We start from the raw sequence: 8,867 nt of genomic DNA on the forward strand, positions 1-8,867 counted from the left end.
AATCACGTGGCAACACTGCGTTATGTGGCAACATTGCCCCAGGCTGCCATGGCAAGGCAGTCTCAGTCTGACCGTGGGCCGTGCATGGCTGCGCTGTCGATCACTTGTGTTTCTCTATCCAAATAAATGGACTTCAGTGTTACCCGGTGTTTCCCTACCCATAACTGCATTCTTCAGGGAACACTTAGAACCTTCATGGCGCAGTGAGTAGGATCTGTGGACTTACAAGTGTGTGAAAAATGCCGACAGTTACATCTGCCGGCAATGTCTAGCGTCGACTAGTGTGTTGCATTGTGTTGCGTTGTGTTCGGCGACATGCAGTATTGCTCCGTCACAATGCGTTTTAGTGATGGTGGCAGTGTTAGAGTCAGTGTATCAGTGTGTCTAGAGCTGAGAGTTCAGCATTGACCTGTTTTTTGTGGTACCCACAGAGCACGCAGGCGTACACCCTTCTCGTGTGACATCCCTGGAGACACTGATGTTCTTGCCTCCGTGGCGGCTCCAGCCTAAGGCCACCGCATCTGCTGTCTCAGACACACACGCCTTGCGCACTCACTCACGGACAGAACAGTGGACTCTATGCGTTATTTCTGCGCTGTTTATGTCATATATATGTGGTTTGAGCTGATGAAGCGCCACTTTATATACTAAACAGCGCAGTTCAAGCATACTAAGATGGGCGGTAGAAAGGAACAAAGTCAAGATGGAGAAACGACTCCCCACCACCTTCTCCTCTACCAGGCACAGATGGAGCTTCTGAGCCCACCGCCCCTCATTCTTCACCTACAGTGACGGACATTGCCACAATTCTGAGGTGGATGGATCACAGGGACCAGAGGCATGAGAGATGGAACTTCAGGGGAGGAGACACGAAGAGGAAAAGCGCTTTGATGCACTATGGCGACCCGCTAACCACCCTCCTCACTCGGCGCACCAAGACGCCAGTACCCTCCCTCCTCCACCACCAGCATCCTCCAGGTACTCTTTACTCCAACAGCTCCCAAGGCAGCACCTCAGTTGTGTTCTGACCTCACTGGGGAAAGATCACGGCAGGGAGTTAACTCAGAGGATAATTATCAGATATGGCCAGTGACCATGTGCGGTCTTGGGTATGAGGTTTGTTGACCAAACTGAGTGGTCCACTGAAGAATTGGCGAGGGCCAAGTTAGAAATTGAGAAGACACGTTGGAGAACCTGAAATTAAGAAAGAGCTGGCCCGAAGTTAAAAGAGAGGCTAGACTGGTAAAAACCAGTGTCTGACGAGAAAAATCAAGCAGGAGGTGGAGAGTAAAGTGAGTAGTGGGAGGACCAAGCTGGTGGTCAAGAAGAAGCACTCGAGATCGACAACCGCGACAACAACAGCCCCAAAGTGTACCAACCCCGGTTCAGTCCCTTGATAGGCGGGGTGGGCGTTAGGCCTGCAGTCAGGGCAGGGATGACAAGGAAGGTATAAAACTTTAATTGTTGGTGACTCACAGGTAAGGTACATGGACAGGGGCCTTTTTGTGGTAAAAACAAAAATGGGATGAGGGTGTGTTTGCCAGGGCTGGGGTGGGGGATATAGTTGACAGGATGGACAATATCTTGTCTGGTAATGGGAACAAACCCATTATCTGCCTCAGTCACAGAGGAGGCAATGATATTGGCAGTGTAGGAAGCGAGAACTGATAAGTTCCGGCGGCCATAGATCGATATTAGGACTAGGGGAGGGATCCCTATCATATCACGGTGTCCTGCCTATAGAAGGAGAGTTGGCAGTGAATGGTTGTCCAGGGGCGGTTGGTAACGACCGTCTTGACAGATATTGCAAGAAGTCAATATCAGTCCCATTCATTGACAACTGGGACCTTCTATGGCAGAAGGACCTTTATGCTAGGGATGGGGTGCCTCTGTCTGGGGATGGAGTAGCAACCCTGGCTGGGGCTCCTAGAGGGGGAGTTCAAAAGATATGAAGTCTTTAAACTGCTAAGAGAACCTTAAAGACGCGGGGGGGGTGGAGGAGACTGCAGTGGGGCCGGAGTAAACAAGGCGAAAGATTACAGGGGAAATAGTGTTAGGAATGATGAAAACAAAACTAAATTAGACGGGGAGTTTTTAAAACTAAGCCTTGACAAAGAGGACTCAGAACAAACTGGCAAATGTATACTCTGTGAACGGTAGAAATTATGAGAAACAAAATGGATGATATTAAGGCCTTGGTATGTGAAGAAATCGATATAATTGCATTCACTGAAACATGTGGATCAACCTAGACACATGTGAATTACCAGTCAAATGTCACAAATTGCGGGTTACAAACTGTTTCCCATACCGATGAGCAGACCAGGAAAGAGGCCAGTGTAATCTATGTTAGGGATAATCTGAAGTGTAAAATAAATAAGGAAATAAAAACTGAGAGGAATACAGAAACAATTTGGATAGAAGATTAAAAGCAGCAGTCGGGGAGAAAAAATTAATCACAGGGTAATATATAGGCCCCCCAATCTTGATGGCGTCAATGAGCGACTTATCTACTGGGATGAAATCTTGGGGCTTCCATACACAACAAAGTCTGTATAGTAAGGCGACTTTAACCTTGGCCAAATAGATTGGACTGTCCTTCACGGGTAACTCAGAATCAGGATTTTCGAGACGATCCAGGACTGTTTCCTAAGTCAACTATATAACCCGAACCCACACGGAGGAGGTAATAATATACTGGATTTAGTTCTGACGAACAGAAAACCTCATTAGCAATGTCTAGGTAGGGAGCAGACTTGCAAACCAGCGATCACAAAAGAAATTCGATTCCAGTTAGATTTTCAGGGCAGGCCGTGGAAAAATTCACTAAAGTACCAGATTTCAGAAGGGCAAACTTTGACAGTTTAAAGGGAGCCTTCAGCTGTGAGAGGGTGTCGCGCTTGGCGCGTGAACCTGACAGATGACACCGACCTGATAACGAGATCTGAGATTGCCGAGTTCCACGATAATTTAAATAGTGAGTTACTTAATGCACAAAGGCAGAACATACCATAGAAAAAACTCAGATCAGACAACAATGACCCTAAATGGATAAATAATTATTTAAAGAGCATCATTGGCCAAAGGAAGGCTATAGGTAGAAGGATAAATCGTGGCGAAATTCACCTCCGGGACTATTATAGGGTATTGGCGAGTAGAGTTAAAACCGAGATAAGGAAAGCAAAGAGGAATAATGAGGTAAGGATAGCAAGGGAGGCGAAGACAAACCCCAAAGGATTCTACCAAATGTATCAAACTAAAACACGAGAAAAGATTGGACCAATACGGTCAGACTCCGGCGAGCTCACTGATAACGACGGAGAAATGAGCAATAATTTGAATAAATATTTTCAACAGTTTTCACCACCGAAAATCTAAACATGATACCCGAGGCACCGACTCTATTCAGAGATAGTGAAGAAAACAAATTAAGTGAGATAGTAGTGACTAGTAACGATGTTAGTAAGCAAATAGACAAACTAAAGCCTAATAAGTCACCTGGTCCCGATGAGATATTTGCCAGAGTATTAAAGGAATGTAAGGAAGAGCTTAGTATGCCCTTAGCAAGTTGTTTAACATGTCCTTAAAAACAGGTGTAGTACCAGAATCCTGGAGGATAGCGAATGTAATACCGATTTTCAAGAAGGGGGATAGATCACTATCCTCTAACTACCATAATCCGATTAACATCAATAGTAGGTAGGTACCTGGAGCAATAATTTTAGAGCTCTATTCAAGAATCACCTGGAGAAGCACCGATTGATCAATAGGATTCCCAGCATGGCTTCACAAGACGTTCTTGCCTAACTAATCCATCAACATTCTTTTCATCGGTTTTCGAATCGGTGGACGGGGGGCACAGACGCAGTGTGGTATGTCTCGACTTTATGAAGCCTTGACAGAGTCCCCACAAAGACGAACAGAAGGTACAGAAGCTCATGGCATCAAAAGGTGACATCTTAAATGGATTAGGGGCGTGTTGAAGATTTACACAGGACTGAGGAAACAGCGAAGTGAGCGATAACGGCACTAAGTCCCATTGGAGCAACGTCACAAGTGGAGTTCCCCAAGGCTCAGTGCTTGGACCATTATTATTTATTATATACATAAACGACATAGATATCGGCATAGACAGCAACATAAGTAAATTTGCTGATGACACTAAAATAGGACGTGTTATTAAATCTGACGAGGACTCAGCAAAACTACAGGAAGATCTAAAAAAATTTTCGAATGGTCTGAAAAATGGCAGATGAAATTCAACGTGGACAAATGTAAAGTACTCAGTATAGGAGATGTAAACAGGGAAACCAGATACCAGATGAACAACGATGCCATAGAGAAATCCGACTGCGAGAGAGATTTAGGAGTAATGATAAGTAGGAACCTTAAGCCAAGTAAACAATGTGTTTTTGCTCGTAACAAGGCTAATAAAGTACTTGGGTTCATACAAAGGAGTGTTAGTTACAAGACTAGCGAGGTCATCCTAAAACTGTATCTTGCTCTTGTGAGACCACACCTGGATTACGCAGTTCAGTTCTGGTCACCGTATTACAGAATGGATATAGAATCCTTGGAAAGAATTCAGAGGAGAATGACAAGACTAATCCCGGGCATTAGGAACCTTGAGTATAGAGACAGGTTAAAGCATCTTAATTTGCACTCCCTCGAGAGACGTAGAGCGAGGGGCGACCTGATAGAGGTGTATAAGTGGAAGACAGGGCTAAACAAAGGGGACATTACAAAGGTACTCAAATTATCCAACCAGGAGCGAACTCGTAACAATGGTTTTAAATTAGACAAATTTAGATTTAGGCGTGAAATAGGTAAACATTGGTTTGGAAACAGAGTATTGGATGAATGGAACAAGTTACCAAATATCATCATTAACTCGAATACGCTGAATTGCTTCAAACATAGGTTGGATGCTCATATGAGCAATAGGGGTTGGTTGTAAACGGGACTGCCCAGTATGGGCCAATAGGCCCGCTGCAGTTTCCTCCATTCTTATGTTCTTATGTTCTTATCTGTTGAACCCCCACCCGCCCTCTCACCAGACGTTACGTTTCACCTTTTTTGTGAGTAGAGGCGGCGTTGGACAGATTACTCCACGATGGTGGACCTTGACAGCATGCCTCCAAACAAACAGCTCATCCAACTGCGGATGTGTTTGTCGCTGGAGACCCAGAGAGTTTTGGAGCACACGTTGCAAGTGCCTCCCGATTCTACCCCTTCAGTGACGGATGTGCTCGACCTTTTGCAGGAGCACTGTAAGGGTCGGAATAACGAGGCTTTGCGTCGCCGCGCCTTCACCAGCTGCAAGCAGGCGGAGAATGAATCCTTTGACGACTTTTTTGTACGCTTGAAGAGTTTGTCGGAGGAGATCGACGTCTGCAAGGCGCGCAGCCGGGAATGTGAGGAAGTCTGGATCAAGCACGTGATCTTGGCAGGTGTCAGGCAAGAAGAGTTGGTGCAGCGACTCATCCCCCTGGATGCTTCCTCCACACTCCAGGTGGTAGTGACTGAATGTCTGTCATACGAGGCCACCAAGTCCGCCACCTCTGCCTTACGGGCCCCACCTGCTGTGAGAGCAATCTCTCAGTACAAGAAGGGAAGAAGGGTAAGAAGGCGGCCAACAACGTGAAGGCTGCCGCACGTTCTTCCACGCCCCGCCTAGTGCTTCCTGTGGCAGCTGTGGAAAGCAGCATGGCCCCAAAACATGCCCGGCCGCCGATGCACTGTGTCGTGGATGTGACCGTAAGGGCCACTGGTCTAACATAGACAGGTGCCCTGCACGAGGTCACAAGTGTCAGGCCTGCGGTCGGTATGGACACTACGACAAGTGCTGCCGCCAACCCAAGCCTAAAAGCCCAAGACGAGGAGGAAAGCATCGCACTTCCCTCGGGGTGGTTCGCACACAGCCCCCTTCAGATGGCCCACGCAGCCCCAAGCAGCAGCTGAGTCACATGAGAAGGATGGACTCGACCACACGCCCCAGGGCTACCCCTTCCCCTACTATCCGCGTCGCCATCACACACGGTGATGTGTCGGGTCACATCGAGGTGATACCGGACATCGGCGCTGATACTACGGTGATAGACCTGAAGCACCTCCAGAAACTGGGCCTCACCAAACGCGACCTGCGACCACTGCCACAGCTGCAGTACTACAATGCGGACGGTTCCCAGATGCCGGACGCTGTGGGATCCTTTCAAGAGGAGATCACTTACGACGACAGGTCGTGTCACGGATTGATCAACGTGCAGCCTACTCTCGCTACACCCTTATTGTCGTGGGAGCACTGCAAGGAGTTAGGCGTGGTGCCCAGAGACTTTCCCGAGCAGATCCCAGCTGCTCGGTACACCGCCAGCAGGGTGCGTGAATCAACGAGCGACGCGCCTGGCACTGCCGCACAGAGCTGCCCAGAACCCGCATCCACTACCACCCACACAGGACGCTCCCCTGCCCAGATCCTGTATGGTCACCCTCTCCGCTCTTGCGTTCCTGCACACGCCAAGGCATTTGGGAAGGACTGGCAGACCAGAGCCGAGAGCTGCGACCGCTGCGCCGCTACACATGCCCAGGGCGCCAAGGCTCGGTATGACGACCATGCCCTCACTCTTCAGCCACTGGAGATTGGTGCCCTTGTCAGTGTCGAGGACCCGACGACGACACATTGGGACAAGGTGGGCATAGTGATGGGCGTCGGCTGGTCGCGGGACTACAAGGTCAGGATGTCGAGCGGCCGTGTCTGGTGGAGGAACCGCCGCTTCCTCCGGCCAGTCCCACCCCCTGCTAATGGCCCCCTGACCGAGGACGAGTCCCCTACACCCCACGAGGATCCGCCCCACAGTGCACCTCGACGCTCGGAGCGACTTAGGACTAAGTAGTCCGCTCAAGACAAAGACTATGAGCGTGAGGTGGGGAGGGAGATGTAGGTTATGTATCTAAGCTACTGTGCCGAGTAGCATTTATATATGTAATCACGTGGCAACACTACACGTGTTATGTGGCAACATTGCCCCGAGGCTGCCATATGGCAAGGCAGTCTCAGTCTGACTTCGTGGGCCGTGCATGGCACACGCTAGTCACCACTTGTATTTCTCCTATCCGAATAAATGGACTTCAGTGTTGCCCGGTGTTTCCCTACCTATCACTGCATTCTTCAGGGAACACTTGGAACCTTCACCTGACAGTGTCTTGCTTCTGTCACGTGCCTGAGCGCTCGAGAACTCGCATAGCGTGAGGCATATTTCATGCCTACATTTCATACAAGCTATTAACTTATTAATTGTACTTATTTTATTATTATTGTTCTTAGTTACTTAGGTTAATTATATATTTATGTATGTTATTAATATGCATCATTGTGTTACTCTGTTAAGTTCAAATCAAGAGTAGTATTAATTAATTATATAAACTATCCAGCAAATGTCCTGGATCACGTGATATGAGACGCACTCCTCGGCGTGCCCACTGCCCACGCCTCCCCAGTATCGAAAAACCGTGGCATAGGGTAGACGTGTCCATTCTTTCTCTAGCCTTGACCCTTGTCTAGTGCTTTGTCCAGTCTTCTGCAATGTCCTAGTGGTATAAGGTATTAGTGACACGTTTAGTTAGGCCTAGGAAGGGATCCTGGTGGTAAGGAATCTCCTGTTCGGTAGGAAATAACTATTTTGTAGGGATTGTTGTATATATATATTTTGTATGTCTGTGTAATATAGTTATGTTAAGTAATATTCGTTTGGTCTAACTCCTTACGGTATATTTTCACCCTTCCGGCACCACTCTTATTTTAATATACAATTACTTATTCCCTTAAATTCATGTTTGCTAGTCATTACTCCCTTTAGAACATAAATTGAATTAATTAATTATCTTCCCTTTTGTGACTTACTTATTTCAACTTGTTCATACTTATTCAAGTACATTTAGTTGAGTAGGTTTTTGTGGGGATAATTATTGCCGTGTTCCCTATTTGTTCCTTTATTTGTTAATAACTTGGGGTAGGTTTCACTCCCCAGGTATAAAGGGTAGTGGGATCGCGACACTTCACATAGGAGATCATCTATGGCCCCAGTCTGCCACATTGCTAATCTTCTCTTCATTGTTGCCACATTTTCTTTGTGCTTAGCCTTTGTGTGTGTCCTCTGACAAAATAGATGTGGTATTATTGCCAGTATTTGAAGAGCTAGAGGGGCGAGGAAGCGGTCCTGAGTGTAATCAGTCATGAAGCGAATCATCTCCCGAATCATTTCGTTGGTGGCCGCACACTTGGGTGGTTTAAATAAGTTAGTGGGCGACCACTTGACAATTTCTGAGTAGGTTTCTTTGACCCATATGTCTGCATTTTCCATCGACATGCCATTCCACTGAGGTGGATGTCTCTCATTCTCCTCGTGGACACCTGCTACTAAGGGAGCAGCATTTATTAGTACTACATTTTCGGGTTGAGTAGACTCACTGCTATTATTTCGGATATCATCGGGAAGTTGGGTCCCGGCGATATCCACTGTGGCCACCTGTGTCGGCTCCCTGCCACGTGGGAACCCACTGGTCTCGCTTCTTGCAATCCACACATGGTCTGTTGTTTCTCGCACAAACACAATTTGTGCAGTTTTGGTTTGGGTTAGCACAAATGCAGCAATGATTGTTACCAGGCATAATGAACAGCACCTTGCGCGACAGTTACGTCCGCCTCCGAACATCTGATTTAGTCCCAGGCACAAGATAATACTGGTTCTTATGAGGGAAGGGCGGAGAGGTGACAGGCTGGACTGCTATGTCCAGGTAGTAGGGGCATACGTGCGCGCGTGGGTGTGTAGGCTACCCCCCCCCTCCAAGGGCGACCATCCATACGTCAGAAT

The sequence above is a fragment of the Homarus americanus genome, unplaced genomic scaffold (genome assembly GCF_018991925.1).
Source record: "Homarus americanus isolate GMGI-L3 unplaced genomic scaffold, GMGI_Hamer_2.0 scaffold31037, whole genome shotgun sequence".
Taxonomy (NCBI): Eukaryota; Metazoa; Arthropoda; class Malacostraca; order Decapoda; family Nephropidae; genus Homarus; species Homarus americanus.